This window comes from Papaver somniferum, unplaced genomic scaffold (assembly GCF_003573695.1).
Source record: "Papaver somniferum cultivar HN1 unplaced genomic scaffold, ASM357369v1 unplaced-scaffold_172, whole genome shotgun sequence".
Classification (NCBI taxonomy): Eukaryota; Viridiplantae; Streptophyta; class Magnoliopsida; order Ranunculales; family Papaveraceae; genus Papaver; species Papaver somniferum.
In genome coordinates, this window is record NW_020626819.1 from 66,523 (window position 1) to 90,616 (window position 24,094).

The 24,094-nt window shown below is 35.5% G+C and overlaps 1 long non-coding RNA gene across 1 annotated transcript; it reads right to left on the reverse strand.

The window, feature by feature from the left end:
* Positions 1–15,212: 15,212 nt before the first annotated feature.
* LOC113337686 lies at positions 15,213–16,864 on the reverse strand. Its single transcript, XR_003354381.1, has 3 exons — positions 16,399–16,864; positions 16,090–16,148; positions 15,213–15,434 (listed from the first exon to the last, which is right to left on the reverse strand). It is a non-coding gene; the product is annotated as an uncharacterized LOC113337686 (long non-coding RNA).
* Between the last annotated feature and the right edge of the window lie 7,230 nt (positions 16,865–24,094).

Consider the following 24,094-nt stretch of genomic DNA (forward strand, 5'->3'; position numbering starts at 1 on the left):
ATGTGAAGGTTGTATTCTTGGTAAGTTTCATAGACTTCCATTTACCAAGACATCATGGAGAGAAAAAAGGCCCCTCGAATTAGTGCACGTTGATATATGCGGTCCGACAAGAACAAATTCACTCAAAAACAAAATACATTCTCTCTTATTCGTGGACGATTATAACAGGATGATGTGGGTGTATATTCTCGAGCAAAACTGCGAGGCATTCCCTAAATTCCTAGAATTCAAGGCGCTGGCAAAGAAGCAAAGTGGCCATCTATTGAAGGTTTTTCGTAAAGACCGTGGTGGATAATTTACTTCAAAAGAGTTTATCAACTACTGCAAAGAAAATGGAATTAAAAAGGAGCTCACCGTCAGATACACTCCACAACAAAACGGCGTGGCGGAAAGGAAAACTCGTACGATCGTGGAAATGGCCCACAGTATGCTAAAAGCAAGGAAACTACCCAACACCTACTGGGCGGAAGCAGTCAACACAGCAGTCTAAATCCTTAATCGCTCGCCAACAAAAGCAGTTCACAATAAAACTCCATACGAGGCATGGCATAATAAAAAGCCTGAGGTAACTTCTTTCAGAATTTTTGGTTGCGTTGCATATTCACATATTCCATCTCAACACAGAGATAATTTGGATGAAAAAGGAGAAAATATAATATTCATCGGATATAACGAAGAGTCTAAAGCCTATAGACTTCTAAAGCCAGACAAAAAGGAACTGGTAATATCAAGAGATGTTATCTTTGATGAATTCAAAGATTGGGATTGGAATGATAAACAAGAAAACCACGATTCGCCACTACACATCGAAGAAGAGCCAGATCATCCACACCAGGAAGAAAACACTCCACCAGCGAGCCCGAGATCTCCTAGTCCAGCACAAGAAAGTCCAAGTTAATCTGAAGCAAGTGCCCCACCTAGAAAGGTGCGTTCCCTAAGAGATATTTATGGTATATCTAATTGTGCATTTATAGCACTAGAACCTCAAAAATATGATGAAGCGGCAAAAGAAGAAAAATGGAGAAAATCCATGGACGAAGAAATGCGAGTAATCGAGAAAAATAAGACATGGGAGCTTTTTAATCAGCCAATTGAAAAATAAATAATTGATCTGAAATGGGTCTACAAGAAAAACTATAATGAAGATGGTTCAACCCAAAATCACAAGGCAAGGCTAGTTGCAAAAGGATATTCCCAACAACCAAGAATCGACTACAATGAGACATTCGCCCCAGTCGCTCGCATGGAAACAATCTGGATAGTGTTAGCCTTGGAAGCTCAACTCAAAATGAGAGTCTACCAATTAAATGTAAAGTCGGCGTTCCTAAACAAAGAGGAAGAGGTGTATGTTGAACAACCTCAAGGATATGTCCGAAAAGGAAAAGAAAAAATGGTTTATCGTCTCCGCAAAGCACTATATGGTCTCTAGAAAGCACCGCGTGCATGGAACAACAAAATCTACAAGTACTTCCGAGATAATGTATTTGAAAAAAGTTCAACTGAGCCATCACTTTACATCAAAAAACAAGGTACGGACTTCTTACTTATCTGTCTCTACGTTGATGATTTAATTTAGTGCCAGCACAAAACAAGAGATGGCAGAAAAATTTAAGAAGGAGATGATGAAAGAATATGAGATGATAGACTTAGGACTTATGCGATATTTTCTTGGGATTCAAGTAAAACAATCTCCAGAAGAAATATTGATTTCCCAAGAAAAATATGCAGAAGACTTACTGAAAAGGTTCAACATGATAGATTGCAAACCAATTGCAACTCCAATGGATACTAATGAGAAGTAGGCAAAAAATGATAGAGCGACAAAAGTTGATCCAACCTTATTCAGAAGTCTAGTCGGCTCGCTGATCTACTTAACAAATACAAGGCCAGACATAGTCAATGCAACCAGCATTGTTTCTCGGTTTATGAGCGAGCCAAGCAAATTACACTATGTCGCCTCTAAGAGAATTCTTCGGTATATCAAGGGAACAAAGAATTTTGGCATCAAGTATACAAGAGAAAAAGACAATGATTTAATTAGCTTCACAGATAGTGATGGGGAAGGTTCTATTGAAGACCGAAAGAGCACATCAGGTTATGTTTTCTGTATGGAAAAAAAACGTTTTCTCTTGGAGTTCCAAAAAACAAAGTACGGTGGCATTATCGTCAGCCGAAGCAAAATACAGAGCATCAACAAGTGCAGTATGTGAAGCAGTATGGTTGAGAAGAATAATGACCGACCTACAACAAAGGCAAAAGCAGCCAACGACTATCTACTGTGACAATATGTCTACAATTTCAATGACAAAAAATCCAGTTTTTCACGGACGGATGAAGCACATAGAGATACGGAATCACTTTATCAGAGAGATGGTCGAAAACAAGGAAATTGAGCTCCAATTCTGTCCAACAAATGAACAAAATGCCGACATTTTCACTAAAGCCGTCACAGTGGAAAAATTCAATCATTTTAGAGAAAATCTTAACATCACAAATTAAGAGGGGGTGTCAAAAACATAACTTGTGATTATTCTGGAAAACCCAATAAGTAAAGCCCAATAATTATCTAGACTAAGTAAAACCCAATACATGCTAGAATCTTTTAGGCCTTCTTTACATCAAATATTATCTAGAGAATTCTTTTCTCTAGAATTTTCTTGTAATGTCTAAGTTGAGAGTGTAAAGAAGAGTCTAGATAGAACTATCTAGAGAAGTAAGTGGTTCGTTTACAAGCCTATAAATAGGTAACAATAGTTCACTTGCAAACCATCCAAAACTCAAGTGAGTGAAGTGAGTGAAATAAGAGCGAGAGCTAAGCAAGTAAAGTTATTACTATTGTAAGTAGAGTGAGCCAAAGAGCTACGCTAAAATTCCCTTTTAACATTTTCATTTCCAATTAGTTAAAGCCTCCTCTTTTCAATCAACCAACTTATTTTCCTAAATCATTTCCATTGACCCATCACATTTCCGCATTGCGCCAACAGAAACATCTATCACGATGGTCTTTGACCCGCCGTGTGTGACTAAGAATTTCATCATTGTATCCAAAGCGAAGTTTACCATATGTACTCCTCTCAAAAGGACATCTATCCCGATGTCTAGAAAGGAGGAGACCACTCACAATCTTTCTATGAGAAAGGAGAGTTTTCCAAGTTCGGATACAAGTTTGCATTCTAGAACGGACTCGCGAGGAACATTTGATAGAATTTTATGATTGGATATCAGCAGGAGGATCTCCCATATTAACGTGTTTTGATAGAATTTTATGATTGAATATCAGCAGGAAGATCTCCCATATTAGCGGATAAATTTGGAAAAAACTTGTAAGAATAATTTTGTACTAATCAAATAAAAATGTTAGATATCATTTTCTATAATACTAGACGTTATTCTATAGGCTTTGATAATTCTTAAAGAACTACGACTTAGAAAAGGAAAACAGCTAAACATAGAAACCAATTAGAACTTGAAAACGAAATCCAAAATTATACTGGCTACATATTCGTGTTTCCTTTTAAAAGCCAGATGTAGAACAGCAATCCATCATAACATATATTATGGAAAGAAAGAAACAAAACCCTAGCTTCACCTCTTCCTCTTACCAATGCAGCCATTAAATGCAGTATTAAAAATGCTAGTTTCTCCTCCTCCTCCTCCTTGGTGATCCTCAGAATCTGCTGCGACTTCAGCAGTTGTCTTCGAATCTAATCCCAGATATTTTAATGACACTAGACTGTTGACATGCGAAACTCCTTGGAATTTGCTAAGACCATAAGTTTCCCAATGCAAAACCTTGTTTAATATGTCAGTTTTGGGGTCATAGCGACAAAGGAGTACTGGAAAAATATCTCCGCTGTCATATATATGCGTTTTGTGCCATAAGAGAACCTCATTGTTTTTAGTAATGGCAAACACCTCATAGATTTCAATGTCACATGCATAGCCACCATAATCATGGTCAGGAGAAGGAAAATAATCATGTTCAGGAGAAGGAAAAGTTAGTATACTGAACTCTAAACTCCAACTCCGAGATTGATATCCCACTTCGACAATGATATCATTATCTTTGAACGACCATATGTTTACACGCCCATTGCATTCACCCACGATGCTCAAATAACCTCCCAACATCTTGAGCTGGGTTGCGAAAGTACCTTTGCTCCCACATGGGGTTGGGAGATATGGGAATTTTTTATCTGCCAAATCAAAAACAATAATCTCTCCATCCACTGTTATATTTTCCTCCGAAAGTATATACTTGAACGAATCCCTTGTCCTCTAAGCTACAACTGGTTGGAGGGTACCAAATTTTAACAATCTTGTAATTGTTATTTGAAAGATCATGACCAAATCCACTGGCTATTCGACCCTCTTTGTTGGCTATTGCTGGAAAGTTAAAGTATTCTCCGGTAAGAGGATTAATAATGCAAAAAATATTATTTACATTGAAACAATGGGAGCGCATAAATAAACAAACCAAACTATTGAAAGAACCAACCAATTCTCCTGCATAACTGTATCACTCTTCTCTAGAGAGAGAACGTTTGATCTTTGTGAGATTTTTGTAAAAACATCTTTCATCATCTTGTTCATCCGGATCATCCATGGTAAGTTTGAAGATTTCATCATAGTATCCGAAACGAAGTTTATGGTTCCCACATAAATCAATAGAAAAAAAGACACAAACTGGAATCTTTCGATGAGAAAGAAAAGTTTTCCAAGTTTTTGATACAAGTTTGCAGCTTAAAATAGCATACTCGAGAGGAACATAAGATAGGATCTTTGATTGAATTTCTGGAGGAAGATCTTCTATATTCACATTCAGGCTCACTGATAGAGACTATGGAAACTCCTATTGAATACCCTAATTCTTAAATCTGCACAATTACGCGTATACACTACCGCACATAAAATATTCCCATATCGGCCTTCTGGTACCCTTATGACCCAAAATGGGATTTAAATTTTAAATTTGCTCCCAAAGGCCTGTTCCTATGCACATGCCAAAAAAAAAAAATTGTTTGACATACCTGGTGGCATGGCATATTGATTATGCCACTATCGGAAAACCACTGAACGACAGACTTTCTTGCGAGCGATATTGTCCATAACGCCGACGATAAAGACTTTATCGCTGGCGTTATAAATAATATCGCTCGATATTCACTTCAGCGATGGCGTTATAATCAATATTGCCAATTTTCGAATTTCTAAATCCTATAAATACCGACCCTTGTTACATATTTTTCACACTTTATCTCCTCTTCCTTCTCAACTGTTCGCTATTCTTATGTTGTCTTTGATAAGAAAATTATCTTTTGTATTAGTTACTAAAAAAATATGGCGAGTGAGAGGAAAAAAAGAAACAGAAAAGCCAAAAGATCTACTAGTGTCCCACCCAGTGGATTAAGTTTTGTTATGGATAATGAATATGAGTTTCAGAATGTTAGACAAGTAGGCGGTGATTGTGTGTTCTCTAATCACATATGTGATCATCCGGAGTGAATTAATTCAGTTAATCTAAGAGGCGGATGGTATGAGGTTCGTACAATGTTTCAGAATCTTCTCCCATTGTTCAAGAGAGGGTCTAAAGATATCCTTGGCGATAATTATATAATATACAACCTAGAAACCATATGACTCAAGGAGTTCAAGTTATTTTAGAACGATGGTGGAAGGCGACAAACGCATTCTTTTGACTTTGAATACGGTAAGTCAGTTTTTTCTTGTAATTAAATTTTTAGATTATGTATTTTGTTTTAAAATTCAAGAAACTCTAATTATTAATAAATGTTTGTAATAGGAGTCACACCGATAAATTTGTACATGTTAATGAGAATTCCAGGTGCTGGAAACTTACTTCCATTTACTCAAATGACTTGGAAGGAAATCCCGACTATAAAGTTATAAAAGCACATGGAATAAAAGTGGCTGGGTTGAAAAGTTTTTTAAAACGTTATGCTAGAAAAATGGAAGCAAACAGGTTAGCTCATAATCAATATGTGTTCCCTGAGGATTATGAGGAGCTCGAAAGTTTGTTCGTTTTGTAGACATTAGGCCAATATCTATTTCCAAATGCTAGTTCAGTGGTGTTAATTGGTTTTCCCGAAGCATTAGAAGATTTAGAGCAAGTACCAACATATGATTGGGAGACTCCAATTTTACCGGAGATTTACATGTCCCTCAGGGATTGCTCGACGTGTGTTACCCATAGTTTCGATGTTTTTTGGAGAGTGTTGGATGTAAGCACCAATTCTTTTCGAACTATTTATTTTTTATTTTGTATATGAAAAATTTACTAACCAGTAATGTAGTTTTCAGTATTGGTGGTATACATATTTCCGTGTTTTGGAACCTTCTCTTAAGAATCACACCAATGTTTTTCCGATCATACTGAAGTACGATTCTGAGAATTGGCAACCAGAATATATTTAAGATGGTCAACATACTGCTATTGTTCAGTAGATTCAACACGTGTGTCGAACAAGCCTTAATCTTGTCTCCCAGCCATATGAAGAAATCCCTGAGTTTGAAGAAGAACTAGCTCATAGAATTGTACAGCTAAGCCTTAAAACGATCGTGTTATAAAACCCTATTTCCGCAAAGGGTGTTTGGTATTATGGTGAAAGACATCTTCTTCAGTTTCAAGGAATAAATTCGGTGATATCCGTCAAACTCTATCCAAGTTCAGAGGTTTCTGAAGACGACTACTTGAGATTGATAAGGGAAGGTCATCATTGGAAAGAAGTTGATGGATTGATCTAGAAGCCAATGGACTGAAGTGACTACTTATTGTTACGCAACCACAAATTTTGGGTCAGATGGATTTCCCAGCTTTAGGTAGGTTGTCTCTCGGAAATGAATATCTTCCTTTCCAACCTCCACCAGAGACGGGCGACGCATTGCATATCTTTCTCAATCGGTTTCATCGTCAACTGTGCCACCAATTTCTTGGGACACACAGACTATACCCACCACATCTGGAGAGATTGTTACTTATCCAATTACTTCCAGTGCACTTGATCGGATTGATCCATACTGGTGGATCAGTGCTACACTGAAGTAGTATCAGACCCAGTTAAACGATTATCATGATCTATTAGGTGGAATACATAAATTTAGCTTAAATGAGATGTAAAAATGGAGGGAAAGCATGATGTTTGACTTGAGTCAAGGATTTGCCGATGGTTCGGGTAGTAGTAGAGGAGGCATGAGTCCGAATGGTAGAGCCATGAGTCCCAGTCAATCAAGTCAGGGAAGGCGTGCAAGTGAAAGAAGTTTGAAAGGTCGTTCTATGCACGAGGTACCAGAAAGTTCTACTCCAAACCTAGTGTTAGAAACTCAAGAAGAACGTGAAGGTGTCGAAAACGTTAGCATGGATATAACTCCTGCACGTGTGTTTAGACAAATGTCAACTGACATAATGACTCCTGGTGGTTATGTGAACTTAGAAACAGTTAGGAAATCAACTCAGTTTACCCCAGTTGCAGTAACCCCATCCTTTTGGTATTTTTTCTGAAATATATAGGCTCTGAATATTAAGAGACTGAGGTTTGAACTACAGAGAATATGGATCCAGGAAAACCAATAGATGATCAGTTCTCAAAGTTACATCCTTGTTTACCTGTGAATACAAGAATCACCATAATAGGTGCTGGCCAAAGTGGCTTATCTTCGGCAAATGCACTCGCTAAATTAGGCTACAACAATGTGATTCGAGAAACTGTTAGAATACGGACATCCAACTCAAAACTAATTGTCAATGAGTGGAGAGGCCCTAAAAGATTATAAACCGCAGGATTTGGATTTCCCATACTATGTGGGACTAATAATCTCAACACGCCCCCTCACATGTAGCCTCGTTGGGTCTAACACGTGGACAATAAATCGGGTGACGCGGAGTAAAGGTGCGGTCTAGCGACTCGACACAAATTATCTGCTCTGATACCATGTTAGAATATGGGCATCCAACTCAAAACCAATTGGAAATGAGTGGAGAGGCCCTAAAGGATTATAAACCGCAGGATTTAGATTGCCCATACTATGTGGGACTAATAATCTCAACAGAAACACCACATTGTTGGAGGAATGTGTGAATCAGTTGACATCGAAGGTAAATACAGAATTATATTTAAACTAACTTTTGGCACACCAAAACTATCGCTTCGTTCTGCCATAATTCGTATAAGTTATGTTACAATTTTCTCATTGCACAATGCTATTTATTACAGGAAACATTTATGATTTAGGAGGTCAAGTTTTTGCTGCAAATAGTGCACCTGTTGTTTTTCATTTATCTAAGAGACCTAAAAACAAGGTACATATTCTATTTCATCCTGCAGGTATGTTCATTTGTAGTTTTTGTATCCTATAAGAAATAGTTTCGACTGCAAGGGCTGTAGAAAGCTTGTAAGCCTGGGTCAGCTCCCATGTCTTGAGATTCTTCACATTGTTCGTATGAATTTGGTCAAGTGTTTGAACAAAGAGTTTTATTACCAGCGAGAAGAAGAAGAAGGAAACAAAGGAGGTTCCGCGAAATCTACATCACCAGCAACAACATTAATCCCTTCGTTAACCAAGATTCACCATTTTGATCTGGGAAACCTACAATAAGGGGTTGCACCTTCGTCACTCGATAATTCCTTCCCTTGCCTTGAGGAAATAGATATTCGTTACTGCCGTAATTTGACATCTATTCCAGATTTACTGTTATGGTCTTCTTCTCTCTGTAAAGTATTCATAATGTTCGACAGCAAGTCAATATTTTATGATCGCCGACGAGGAGCCAAGTCCGTTAATTTTTAATTATTTTTGATCTGGGTTAAAATTAATACAAATCCCAAGATAATTAATTTCTTCTTTGTTTTTCTTTATTTTTCTTTATGCCTCACCTATCATAGACTAAATGGTCTTGGTGGTTCCTGAAATTTGATGACGATGAGGAGGAAAAGTTGATCTGCTTGTCCTGCTGCAATTCATATCATCCAACAGGTCCATTCACATTCTCTCTGTCTTTGTTTTTTTCTTCTTCTTGTTTTCCAATTCTAATGGGCGTGTAATGATTTTGATTTTCATCACAGGATCTAAATTATCTCTTTCTTTCTTTCTAATTTTCAATTGTAGTACTGGAACTTCAACTGGAATGTAGGGCAGAAATTAAAGCAACCACAGCTATGAATAAATAATTACGTAAACTATGTGGATTTATTACTCATATATACCAGAGTTTGGTTTCTTATTCAAGTTAGGTTTTTTCGTTCATTCTATCTGTTCCATTTTTCATATAGATTTATGGATGTTTTTAGGTATGTGTTCAAGAAAACTAATCAGAGGTGATGAAGAATAATTACATTTACTGAGTACTGCAGTTGATAATATTTTATCGTTATACCTACAAATGCAATGAATAAAATTATAGTGTTTAAATTTTACTGACTGCGTATACACGTTTCCATGTATTAGCAAAATGTTACATAAATAAATTATGACACAAACAAACACGTATTGTCACAACAGCTGTATACGGTATTGCAATTCAATAGTCTTTGAATTTATTCCCAGTGCTTTTAAAGAAACAAGACTATTTGTGTGTGGAATTCCGGAAAATGAAGTCGTACCCTCGTGTAAAACATTGATTAATGAGTCAGTTTTTGGTCATAGCGACAAATAATTGATTTAGTACTAAATGTGTAATCCTTCTTTACCATAAGAAACCTTCATTGTTTTTAGTAAGGCCTAAAGGCTCATATCTATCACGCCAATCGTCGGCATCATCACTATAACACTCGTCACCATCATCGTTATAAGATGGATAAAATGGTATACTGAACTCAAAACTCCAGTCCCAAGATTGATCATTGACCTCTTGGACAGAAAAATCATCGTTTTAATTATTTTTAAACGACCAAATTCTTGTGCACTTAGCATCTCGATTCATACCAACTATACTCATATACCCTCCAAATAGTATAAGCCGAGTATCCGTAGTATGTTCGAATGATGGAGTTGTTGGGAGATATTGGAACGTTTCATATTTCAAATGGAAAAATTAGGCACATGCCCAGAAAAATAATATTCTCATTATCATGCCCACAATTAATTTTGTCTACCATCACACCCACAATTATTTCCATGACACCCATAATGATATGAAATTATTAAAAATGTTTGCGTGACGGATTATGCATCTGCATGACGGGTTATGCATCAGGGGCATAATTGGAAACGTAACTTGGATATAACATATCTAAAAATCCACGCCTTGGAATTTTACAAATTTTATATCGTTGGAAATCTTTTTAAGAGAGAAACACAATGAGTACAAACAACAACATCAAGTTTTTGTTTTTCACGAAAATATTGGAGGTGATCTTCATTTTAGGCAAAATTTCGAAAACTGACTACATAACCATTATGCAGCCACCAAAAACGATGCATAACACATTATGCAGACGCATAACGAATTATGCAACTATTTTCTTGACTGCATAACAAATTATGCATTTATATCAGGTTCTATAACCATATATAGTGCATAATGCATACAAATAAAGTTGATGCATAATGCATTATGTAGCCATATTTTCGAGTGTTATGCATCAATTTTCACGACTGCATAACATGTTATGCATATAGTATTGTAGGTGCATGACAAGTTATGAAGTCTTTTTTATTGCTGGTATCGATACTAAAAAATAAGTTGATGCATAACGTGTTATGCAACAACTTTCTGAACTGCATAACAAGTTATACAACAATTTTTTTAACTGCATAACAGGTTATGCAACCAATTTCATAGCTTCATAACAGATTGTTCAACCGCATATGTTTACTTCTATCACTAGAAATCACACAAACCACTCATTTAACAGAGAAATCTTGCCATCTATTTACTTCTATCACTAGAAATCACACAAACCACTCATTTAACAGAGAAATCTGCAGGTCCATACCCTACAAAAAACCTGAGCTTTGGCAACCATACTAATTTATTTGCCTAAGATAAGTTTACAGTTTCCAAACAGAAAGTTAACGAAAAGTAGTTGCGGAGCTTAAGTTGTCGTATGGGTTGTTTCCAAAAGTAAAGGCAACTATCAACAATGCCTAGTTGCTAGACGAATTTTTGGAAACTTAAACGGTAGTAGCCAAATACATTATTTGTTAAATGCAATAGATAAGACCCACTAATTTTTGTAGTAGTTAGCTACTTCCAAACATTGTAACAACTAAGCTTTTGTAGTTGTCAGGTACTTGCCAAACATTATGGTAACTACATTTATATATCTTGTTGTGAACTTAATTAGTATTTAGCAATTATTTGCTAGTGGCCAAATATTGTGATTTTGTATTTGTGAAAGGTTAAAGCAATTAAGTTGTAGTTGGCATATGACAAATATTCCCCCAATCATTCAGAAACTAAGATCAACAATGAAATATCTGGAATTGGTTAAGATTTAAGTTACTATCCCGTGCAGTTTCCAAACGTTTTATTGAGTTGCACTAAATATCGGCAATTAACTTTTTTGTAGTTGTCAGAAACTTGACCAACATTCTAGCAAGGGAAACAACAGAGGTTGTAGTTGGCCTATAACTGCTGGATTTGCAAAGGTTTAGACCAATGAATGTTTGGTCAAACGTTTAGACCAATGCAAATTTCATAGAGTGCAGTGCCAAAAAATTGGGACTGCAAACCTACATTAATACCAAATTAATAATTAATTGGTCACAGGTATAGATCAATGCGAACTTCTTGGTTCTATAAAATCAACATTAATACAAAATTAATAGCTAAAGAAAAAAACTTAATTCAGAGAGTAATTCATGTTATAAACTAAAAGAAAGATGGAAAGTAGAGAGAAAAGAAGAAGAAGAATTCTCATTAGTTGTGTATCATACAATTGTGTAAGGACCTCTATTTATAGGTCGTACAATAGAGTGGGTGGTTAATGGCATTAGGTAATAGAGATAATGACATGCAACCATTACTAGCCATTAACATGTACTAAAGATGGAGGTTACAAGAAGAATAATGGTGGTGAAGGAGATGTAAATGTGGTATGTAAGTGTGGTGTGAATCCACCATATATTTATTTCATAACACTCCCCCTTGGATGACACCACACTAGTAGACATTGCCTCGTTAAAACCTCGCTAGAAAAACCCGGTGGGGAAAACCTATGCGAAGGAAAAATAGTACAAAAAGTGATGTGGACAAGCATATGTTTCCTCGTTAAAACCTTGACAAGGAAAACCCAGTGGGAAAAAACCTTGACGAAGGAAAAAGAGTACAACGCGATAAGTCTAATAAAATACCTCTTCGTATGATCCTCCCCCTGAGAAGTACTTCAGTTAAAGCTTGGCTTGCAAATCTTTGAGATGAGAATTCCCAATTTCGATGAACAAATGTCATGAATGCAAAAGAAGGTTTGTTTCTTCATGAATAAATTGCTAGTTGATGAAGTTGTCTTTTATGCCAGTCTTCTAATAGTAGTGTTCTCGAGTTTTCATGCTTCTTTAATTGCATTGAGGACCCGTGTCTTGAATTGCTATCTTCTCGGATATGATTTGCAGAAGTAGTTGATGTAGTTTCTTCAACGAAGTCCCAAGATATGTATACATTACAATATGTGAAAAAAAACCGTATTTGTGATTGAACCTAATGCGGTTCATAAGGACATCCAAATTTCTAGGAGATGATTATGTTGATGTAGTCTAAGATATTGACCTTGTTAATGGTGGGAATCCACCAAATAACCAAAAATGATACAACTCCCCTTTGGATGACCACCATGTTGAATTAAATTGCCTCACTAAAACCTTTCCCGTAAAACCCAATGGGAAAAAAAATTTGGACGAAGTTCGCAGAGTATTGTTCGCAGAGTATTGTTCGATTAAATCGAGGACATATACTTCTTATGAAATACGTCGTTCGACATTTTAAAAAAAATGTAGTCTTAATAGACATACATATTTATCATCAACCATGGATTTTTATGATTACAACCAAAAAAATATAACATATACAAATAAAACCTCAAAAAGATAAACAAATAAAAATAATGGACACTTCTTTATGAAAATAAATTAATTTCAAGATCAATTTAGTCACTACAAGGACTAATGACATTGGCTAATCAATCTGGGTGCGCACCCTATGATCTTTAGTGTCCAATTCCAACTACAAGTGGAACTTCAAATTTTGGAGAATAATACAAGGAAGAAAACTATAAGGTTTCAAGTATCCCTCAGGAATGTAGCAATTATCCGTTCATTGATGTTTGCGATTGTTGATAACGAGATCTCATCCTTCTAGGATTTACAGAGAAGCTAGTTTCAATTAGATTAAATGATTCTTTTTATAAGAAAATAAAGAAATCATTATTGTTATCGACTTTGGAAAAAAAAATCCATTATGTGGTCGAAAACTTCGCTCCTTTTTCGCAAAAGTTTAGAAAATATGCCAAGCTTATGGAAACGGTGGAGAGAATTAACACCAATTATTACACAATTTACCAAACTCTCGTATCGACAAAATTAAAAAAAAAATCGTCGTTCTAGTCATCGCAATGGAAAAGTCCACTTTTGTGATTAATGTATGGTTTCTTGTAAAGAGATAGAAACCATATGAGTAAATCACATGATCTTTGTCTACCGGACAGAGAAATAAAATTTAGTTGGTCGGAGGTTTTTCAACCATACACATGATTATTCATTGCAAAGGTAAATAAATTGCGACACCACCAATTTTTAATGGTTACAGTTCCATTAGAAGAATAGAAATTGTATACCATTTTTAACAACTACCGGTTGGACATTAGATTCTGACTTCAAGAGCCATAAAAAAAAAAAATTCCTAAAATTGTAGTCCATTAGACATACAAATCCAAGATCAACCTTGGACTTTATTGGTTACAGACAAAAGCATATAAATATGCAAATAAATCTCCAATAGTTTCGTGACCTTTAGGGCCAACGAGATAATTATTTAAAAGGAACTTCGGGACATTCTTAATCATAATAAAATGATAATAAGATCAATATAGTCTCTAAAAAGACAAATGTTATAGGATAACTATCCAGGCGTGCACCCTATGATCTTTTGTGTCCCACTGTGTTCCAACTATAAGAGGAACAGTTGCAATATTGGAGATTATAACATGAGGAAAAACCAAAATTGCTAAATATCCCTCAAGAATACAACAATTCCTCATTTTGTTGGTATTTGAAACTGTTCATCTACCATAGAAATGATATCTCATACTGGGATCGGTAGAGAAAACCAATTTTATATTGGATTAAAATGTTTCTTTAAAAAAAAATTAAAGAAATCATTATCGTTTCTACATAAACTCCACTTTTTTCTTTGGTTGATTAATGGTTTCTCACAAAAAAAATTGAAACCAGTGGATTATTATTGAATAAAACCATATTTAATGGTTTAGGTTTGTTGCAAACCTATGATCCTACCGTTCTTTTTGAATCAGCGAAGAAGTTCATACCAGATTGGATCAAAATGATTTAAAATGCCAATTTTTTATTTTTACATCTCTCATAAATTCAACGGAGAGAAAACCAATATTGATCGGCCTTTATATCAATTGTATCAAATAAAATTTGTTACGCGATTACAAAGTGAACAAAAAAAAATAATATCAATGTAATCGTATGATGTAAAAAAAAATTCTACAATATACTTACCTCAAACCAAGGTGAACTTACCCAAAAAGAAATAGTATACGTACATCCAAGTAGAGTACATACAAAAAGAAATCAAACAAATAATTAGCATAACCGTGCAAGCGTATTTAAAGAATTATAAAACAATTACTAAAATAAATTGTTGGAGAGAAAATTTTCTTATATCACCAATTTTCCTTTGTTGATTTTCTTCTTAAAAATTTCGAAGCTCGGTGTAGAGCAACGTGCTGATAACGTGTTATAAGCTAAAAGAAAGATGGAAAGTAGAGAGAAAAGAAGAATAAGAATTCTCATTAGTTGTGTATCATATAATTGTGTAAGGACCTCTATTTATAAGTCATACAATAGAGTGCGTGGTTAATGGCATTAAGTAATAGAGATAATGGAATGCAACCATTACTAGCCATTAACATGTACTAAGATGGAGGTTACAAGAAGACTAATGGTGGTGAAGGAGATGTAAAGGTGGTGATGTAAGTGTGGTGTAAATCCACCATATATTTATAACATAACAATTCAAAAAAAAATTATTTATGATTGATAATACATCTTATTATTCCAATTTCAACAAAAATATACATGAGAGATGACAATTAATTATTCTAGTAAAAAAATAAAATAAAGTACAGAGCATTGATCACAATCTGATGGTACTGCTTCAAAAAATATAACAGTCTGATGGTACAATACCACTTGGGTAGCTCGAACAAATGGTCCTCCCAGAGAGAGACGGTACACTACAACACAAAAGCCACACAGAAAGAGGCTTAGATAAGATTGTGGTATCCAGTGAATATGTTACAGAGATTGAATTAGGTTCAATATTTTACATATATAATTATGACTTAGTCTACAAAAAAAAAAAAACGAATAGCTTAGCTACAGTTTAATCAAAACCCAACTAGTGGAACTAAATGCCTTTCTCTTTGATAACACGCTGGTTAGATTTGTGAAAGACATATATAAACCTCAACTTAAGACCATAAGTTAAATTCAAATTCATGAAAAATGCATTGAATATAACAACTGAACTTGCTCATCAAACTTCCAGACAACTATAATTCGGGAAAAAAAAGGCTAACAAAATCATGCGAGAACCATTTCAATTATATTATTGCAAGGCTAATATAACTATATAAGGGATAGAAAAGTAGATGAGCATTGAAACTTATTATGAACCTTATAATGGTGATTAAAAGAGATACTAGTATAGGGAAACCAACACCAGCTGATACTAGTTTGTCAAAAGTAAAGAGAAATCTCGTTGTAATAAGCAACCAAACAAAGGAAAGTAAAGCCAATAAAAATACAGAAAGATGGTAATTTATGAATAAATAGTTAGCAATCAGCACAATATGAAAAAAGAAGACAAGAATTATAATTGAATTTTACCAGTTCAGATCCGCAAGAGAAAAGAATGGCAGCACTTGATGAAGCATTATTCACTCCACCTACAATAACAAACAAACATGCATTAACATTTCCTGAATGAAACTATACTTAATTGAAAATATCAGAAACATTTAGGCAATACTAACAAACTAGAAGATATCAAAAAATATATCAAAATCCTAGAAAGTTTCAGAAATTAGGTTACACTTAAAGCGATTAATTCTTCACCCTTTTCTTCCATTTTTAGTTTAGGCCAGATTTAATTAGAAAACTTACATAAAAAACATGATGAAACTAAATTAAATTTACCTTTTTATGAGAGATGCGGCTTCCTTTCCATATCACGTTGATATCTCTTCAACGAATTCCAGCAGTTTCGAAATTAATTCATCAATAACCATATCCATAAGGTGGTGTAGAAAAGTGAATCTTGATTTCTTTCTGTTAGGGATTTTAGTGACTATGTTAATGAAATTTTCTTCACCTTTTCATTCGTTTTAAAATACTAAAATTAAAGAGAGCTTAGATTTCTTATACATAAAAACTGAGTATTTAACAAACTAAGAGCTACTTCAAAAGAAATCATCGGATGATTTCTTTGAAATCCGCAAATGAAAAATAAACCTTTTAAGGTGATGGTATGAAACATTTTCATTGGTTACTTATGGGTGTGTGCTAGATCTTTGGTTTTTCTTTTGCTTGTGAGAAAATAGGATGAAGAAGATAGGAGAGCGAGGGTGACGGAGATAACAATAGAAATAGATTATTTTTTTCTTATTTGACGGAGTATAAAACAGATATCCGGGTGTCAATATTACTCGCCAATGGAAATTCAATGGTTAGCTTCCCACACGTGTCAATCCGAAATCACCGCATGTAATGGTTCTTTTGATTTGCATTAATAAACGTGGACCAAAATGATGCCATGCCGATCAATGCATCTAATGTTGATTGCATCCACAAGGGTGAAGGGTCCACTTCTTTAGATGCACATGGAGGGGATTGGTCGACCTTTAGGTATCCATTATTGGTATGATTTTAGTTAAGTGGGTATGTTTACGACGTGCATGTGACATTATTTAGTCCATCTACACATAATTTGTAATGTTGTTGGAACCTGATCGATATGTTTTTAGGTAAGGGCGTCCACGGTGGGCGATCAAACCCATTTATTTGGTGGAGAAACAAGACACAGTGGGCCAGACTAAAGACTAAAATTCGGACCAAAACAAAATTCCAGAACAAATATAGTCTGGGACCAAGACCAAAACCAAATTTGGTCGAGCGGACATATAATGTTCGTCTGGAGTTGGGCGAACATACAATGTTCTCCCCAAGAGAAATCGAAAGAAAAGAAAGGGGGCGAACATATAATGTTCGTCCCATGAAAATTCAAAAAAAAAAAATGGGGCGAACATATAATGATGTCATCATCAGGAATAAATGGTATATTGAACTCCAAACTCCAATCTGAACATGGATAATTGTCCTCTTCGACAGAAAAATCATTGTTCGGCTTATTTTTAAACGACCATATTTTTGTGTGCTTGATATCTCGATCCATACCAACAATGCTCAAATACCCTCCCAATAGTGCAAGTTTGGTTTCCGCAGTATGTCTGAAAGATGGTGTTATCGGGAGACACCGGAATGTTTCATCTGCCAAATTAAAAGCGACAATATATCTTCTCCCATTTCTTCCTGTCAAACAAAAGAAGGCATCCATTCCAAAGGATACCTTCATCAACCAATGCATAGTTGATTTCTCCAATATTTCTCCATCCACTGCTATCACCTCCGGGCGTGTATACTTGGACTGATCTTTTTTTGTTTATGTGGTGGTTCTGAATTTGAACAACCTTGTAATTCCTACGAGAAGAATTGTAACCAAATCCAATGCCTATTTGGACAGTTTTGGCAATCTGTTGTTGGGAGGTTGAAGTATTCTTTGGTGAACGGATTAAAGACGTAAATATTAGATACCGTGTCATCTTGTATAAGTAAACATATCAGACCATTGCAAGAACCAGTCAAGCTCCACCTGCGATTCGTACCTATGTTTGGAAGAACATGTTTGATCTTTGTAAGGTTTTTGTAGAAACTGTTAAAAACATAATTTGTGATTATTTTAGAAAACCCAATAAGTAAAGCCCAATAATTATCTACACTAAGTAAAACCCAATACATGTTAGAATCTTCTAGGCCTTCTTTACATCAAGTATTATCTAGAGAATTCTTTACTCTAGAATTTTCTTGCAATATCTAAGTTGAGAGTGTAAAGAAGAGTCTAGATAGAACTATCTAGAGAATTAAGTGGTTGGTGTACAAGCCTATAAATAGGTAACAATGGTTCACTTTCAAACCATCCAAAACTCAAGTGAGTGATGTGAGTGAAGTAAGAGTGAGAGCTAAGCAAGTCAAGTGACTACTATTGTAAGTAGAGTGAGCCAAAGAGATACACTAAAATTCCCTTGTAACATTTTCATTTCCAATTAATTAAAGCCTCCTCTTTTCAATCAACCAACTTATTTTCCTAAATCATTTCCATTAACCCATCACACTTCCGCATTGCGCCAACAAATATGGTATCAGAGCATACCTAACCCAGTAATCCTAAAACTCTACTCATGGCAATTAACCAAAGTATTCAAGGTTTCAACTATGCCCAAAGTCTAATTCCAATTTTTGATGGTGAGAGTTATGATTATTGGAGTTTACAAATGAAGGCATTGTTCATTTCACAAGATCTATGGGATCTTGTCGAAGAAGGTTATGAGGTACACGAGACGGCAGAATCTCTATCGGCATTGACGGATTCAAAGAAAAAAGAATACAAGGAATATAAAAAGAAAGATGCCAAAGCACTACTTTTTCTACAACAAGGAGTCAGCAAAGCTATTTTTCCTCGAATTTCGTTGGCGAAAACTTCGAAGGATGCTTGGAATATTCTCAAAGTAGCATTCCAAGGATCAGAAAAGGTAATATCCATCAAACTACAAAATTTATGGCGATATTTTGATAATTTACTTATGAAAGAAAATGAAACTATTCAGAATTTCTTTTCAAGAGTTACTGGAATAGTAAATCAAATAATTAGTTATGGAGATACCATCGAAAATAAAAGAGTTGTAGAAAATATTTTAAGAAGCTTACCATTTAAATTCGACCATATCGTTGCTGCCATTGAGGAGTCAAAAAATTTATCGACTCTCTCGGTACACAAATTAATCGGTTCACTCGAGGCGCACGAGAAAAGAATAAACAGGTTCGCGGAACAACCATTGGAGCAGGCATTTCAATCAAAAATAAATTTCAGATAAAAGAAAAATACGGAAGCCGGGAAAAAAAGCTCTAGAGGGGGATCGTCATCCAACTCCCAGTACGAGAAAGGGAAAGGAGGTTATAGAAACAACAACCAAAGGTACGAAAAAAATAACTCCTCAAATCTCCGATGCAATGTTTGCAAAAAGTTTGGTCATGCAACTGAAGATTGCAAGTATAAGTGCACCAAGTGTGATAAATTAAATCACATGGAGAAAGATTGTTGGCTTAATGAAGCAAACTATTCCGAGAAAAACAATTCTCAAAATCAAGTATTCTATTCCTGCCTCACCTCGCAACAAGAGTCGCAAGGTATATGGTACTCGACAACGGATGTAGCAGCCATATGACAGGAAACAAAGAATATTTCGTAAAATTGGAGGAATAAGAGATTCCGCCGGTCAAACTCGTAGATGGAAAGTTCCATAATGTTGAAGGAAGAGGAGTCATATCCGTACGTACAAGGTCAGGTAAAACTTGATACAAATATGATGTTCTTTATGTTCCTGGTCTAGCTCAAAATTTATTAAGTGTTGGACAACTCATAAGAAAAGGGTACTCACTACATTTCGAAGACGGAGAATGCACAATTTATGATAAAATTAATAAGCAATTGGTGGAAAAAGTAAAAATGTCGGAAAAAATTTTCTTTCATATATCTATGACATCAATTGAAAATTGTGCAATGAGTGGCAATCATATTGATGAAGGAAAGTTGTGGCATTTGAGATACGGGCATCTCAATTACAGATCCTTAAAGGTTCTGAAATCAAAAGGCATGGTAATTGGGCTTCCCAATATCGACGGTAGAGATAAAGTATGTGAAGGTTGTATTCTTGGTAAGTTTCATAGACTTCCATTTACCAAGACATCGTGGAGAGAAAAAAGTCCCCTCGAATTAGTGCACGTTGATATATGCGGTCCGACAAGAAAAAATTCACTCAACAACAAAATACATTCTCTCTTATTCGTGGACGATTATACCAGGATGATGTGGGTGTATATTCTCGAGCAAAACTCCGAGGCATTCACTAAATTCCTAGAATTCAAGGCGCTGGCAAAGAAGCAAAGTGGCCATCTATTGAAGGTTTTTCGTACAGACCGTGGTGGAGAATTTACTTCAAAAGAGTTTATCAACTACTGAAAAGAAAATGGAATTAAAAAAGAGCTCACCGTATGATACACTCCACAACAAAACGGCGTGGCGGAAAGGAAAAATCGGACGATCGTGGAAATGGCCCACAGTATGCTAAAAGCAAGGAAACTACCCAACACCTACTGGGCGGAAGCAGTCAACACAACAGTTTAAATCCTTAATCGCTCGCCAACAAAAGCAGTTCACAATAAAACTCCATACGAGGCATGGCATAATAAAAAGCCTGAGGTAACTTCTTTAAGAATTTTTGGTTGCGTTGCATATTCACATATTCCATCTCAACACAGAGATAAGTTGGATGAAAAAGGAGAAAAGCTAATATTCATCGGATATAGCGAAGAGTCTAAAGCCTATAGACTTCTAAAGCCAGATAAAAAGGAACTGGTAATATCAAGAGATGTTATCTTTGATGAATTCAAAGATTGGGATTGGAATGATGAACAAGATAACCACGAGTCGCCACTACTCATCGAAGAAGAGCCAGATCATCCACACCAGCAAGCCCGAGATCTCCTAGTCCAGCACAAGAAAGTCCAAGTTCATCTGAAGCAAGTGCCCCACCTAGAAAGGTGCGTTGCCTAAGAGATATTTATGGTATATCTAATTGTGCATTTATAGCACTAGAACCTCAAAAATATGATGAAGCGGCAAAAGAAGAAAAATGGAGAAAATCCATGGACGAAGAAATGCGAGTAATCGAGAAAAATAAGACATGGGAGCTTTTTAATCAGACAATTGAAAAATTAATAATTGGTCTGAAATGGGTCTACAAGAAAAACTATAATGAAGATGGTTCAACCCAAAATCACAAGGCAAGGCTAGTTGCAAAAGGATATTCCCAACAACCAAGAATCGACTACAATGAGACATTCGCCCCAGTCGCTCGCATGGAAACAATCTGTATAGTGTTAGCCTTGGCAGCTCAACTCAAAATGAGAGTCTACCAATTAAACGTAAAGTCGGCGTTCCTAAACAAAGAGGAAGAGGTGTATGTTGAACAACCTCAAGGATATGTCCGAAAAGGAAAAGAAAAAATGGTTTATCGTCTATGCAAAGCACTATATGGTCTCTAGAAAGCACCGCGTGCATGGAACATCTAAATCTACAAGTACTTCCGAGATAATGGATTTGAAAAAAGTTCAACTGAGCCATCACTCTACATCAAAAAACAAGGTACGGACTTCTTAATTATCTGTCTCTACGTTGATGATTTAATTTAGTGCCAGCACAAAACAAGAGATGGCAGAAAAATTTAAGAAGGAGATGATGAAAGAATATGAGATGATAGACTTAGGACTTATGCGATATTTTCTTGGGATTCAAGTAAAACAATCTCCAGAAGAAATATTCATTTCCCAAGAAAAATATGCAGAAGACTTACTGAAAAGGTTCAACATGATAGATTGCAAACCAATTGCAACTCCAATGGATACTAATGAGAAGTAGGCAAAAAATGATAGAGCGACAAAAGTTGATCCAGCCTTATTCATAAGTCTAGTCGGCTCACTGATCTACTTAACAAATACAAGGCCAGACATAGTCAATGCAACCAGCATTGTTTCTCGGTTTATGAGCGAGCCAAGCAACTATGTCGCCTCTAAGAGAATTCTTCGTTATATCAAGGGAACAAAGAATTTTGGCATCAAGTATACAAGAGAAAAAGACAATGATTTAATTACCTTCACAGATAGCGATGGGGCAGGTTCTATTGAAGACCGAAAGAGCACATCAGGCTATGTTTTCTGTATGGAAAAAAAGTTATCTCTTGGAGTTCTAAAAAACAAAGTACGGTGGCATTATCGTCAGCCGAAGCAGAATACAGAGCATCAACAAGTGAAGTATGTGAAGCAGTATGGTTGAGAAGAATAATGACCGACCTACAACAAAGGCAAAAGCAGCCAACGACTATCTACTGTGACAATATGTCTACAATTGCAATGACAAAAAATCCAGTTTTTCACGGACGGACGAAGCACATAGAGCTACGACATCACTTTATCAGAGAGAAGGTCGAAAACAAGGAAATTGAGCTCCAATTATGTCCAACAAATGAACAAAATGCCGATATTTTCACTAAAGCCGTCACAGTGGACAAATTCAATCATTTTAGAGAAAATCTTAACATCACAAATTAAGAGGGGGTGTTAAAAACATAACTTGTGATTATTGTGGAAAACACAATAAGTAAAGCCCAATAATCATCTAGACTAAGTAAAACCCATTACATGCTAGAATCTTTTAGGCCTTCTTTACATCAAATATTATCTAGAGAATTCTTTTCTCTAGAATTTTCTTGTAATGTCTAAGTTGAGAGTGTAAAGAAGAGTCTAGATAGAACTATCTAGAGAAGTAAGTGGTTGGTGTACAAGCCTATAAATAGGTAACAATAGTTCACTTGCAAACCATCCAAAATTCAAGTGAGTGAAGTGAGTGAAGTAAGAGTGAGAGCTAAGGAAGTAAAGTTATTACTATTGTAAGTAGAGTGAGCCAAAAAGCTACACTAAAATTCCCTTGTAACATTTTCATTTCCAATTAGTTAAACCCTCCTATTTTCAATCAACCAACTTATTTTCCTAAATCATTTCCATTAACCCATCACATTTCCGCATTGCGCCAACAGAAACATCTATCACGATGGTCTTTGACCCGCCGTGTGTGACTAAGAATTTCATCATTGTATCCAAAGCGAAGTTTACCATATGTACTCCTCTCAAAAGTACATCTACCCCGATGTCTAGAAAGGAGGAGACCACTCACAATCTTTCTATGAGAAAAGAGAGTTTTCCAAGTTTGGATACAAGTTTGTATTCTAGAACGGACTCACGAGGAACATTTGATAGAATTTTATGATTGGATATCAGCAGGAGGATCTCCCATATTAACGTGTTTTGATAGAATTTTATGATTGAATATCAGCAGGAAGATCTCCCATATTAACGGATAAATTTGGCAAAAACTTGTAAGAATAATTTTGTATTAATCAAATAAAAATGTTGGATATCATTTTCTATAATACTAGACGTTATTTTATAGGCTTTGATAATTCTTAAATAACTACGACTTAGAAAAGGAAAACAGCTAAACATACAAACCAATTAGAACTTGAAAACGAAATCCAAAATTATGCTGGCTACATATTCGTGTTTCCTTGTAAAAGCCAGATGTAGAACAGAAATCCATCATAACATATATTATGGAAAGAAAGAAACAAAACCCTAGCTTCACCTCTTCCTCTTACCAATTCAGCCATTAAATGCAGTATTAAAAACGCTAGTTCCTCCTCCTCCTCCTCCTTGGTGATCCTCAGAATCTGTTGCGACTTCAGTAGTTGTCTTTGAATCTAATCCTAGAGATTTTAATGACACTAGACTGTTGACATGCGGAACTCCCTGGAATTTTCTAAGACCATAAGTTTCCTAATGCAAAACCTTGTTTAATATGTCAGTTTTGGGGTCATAGCGACAAAGGATTACTGGACAAATATCTCCGTTGTCATATATATGCGTTTTGTGCCATAAGAGAACCTCA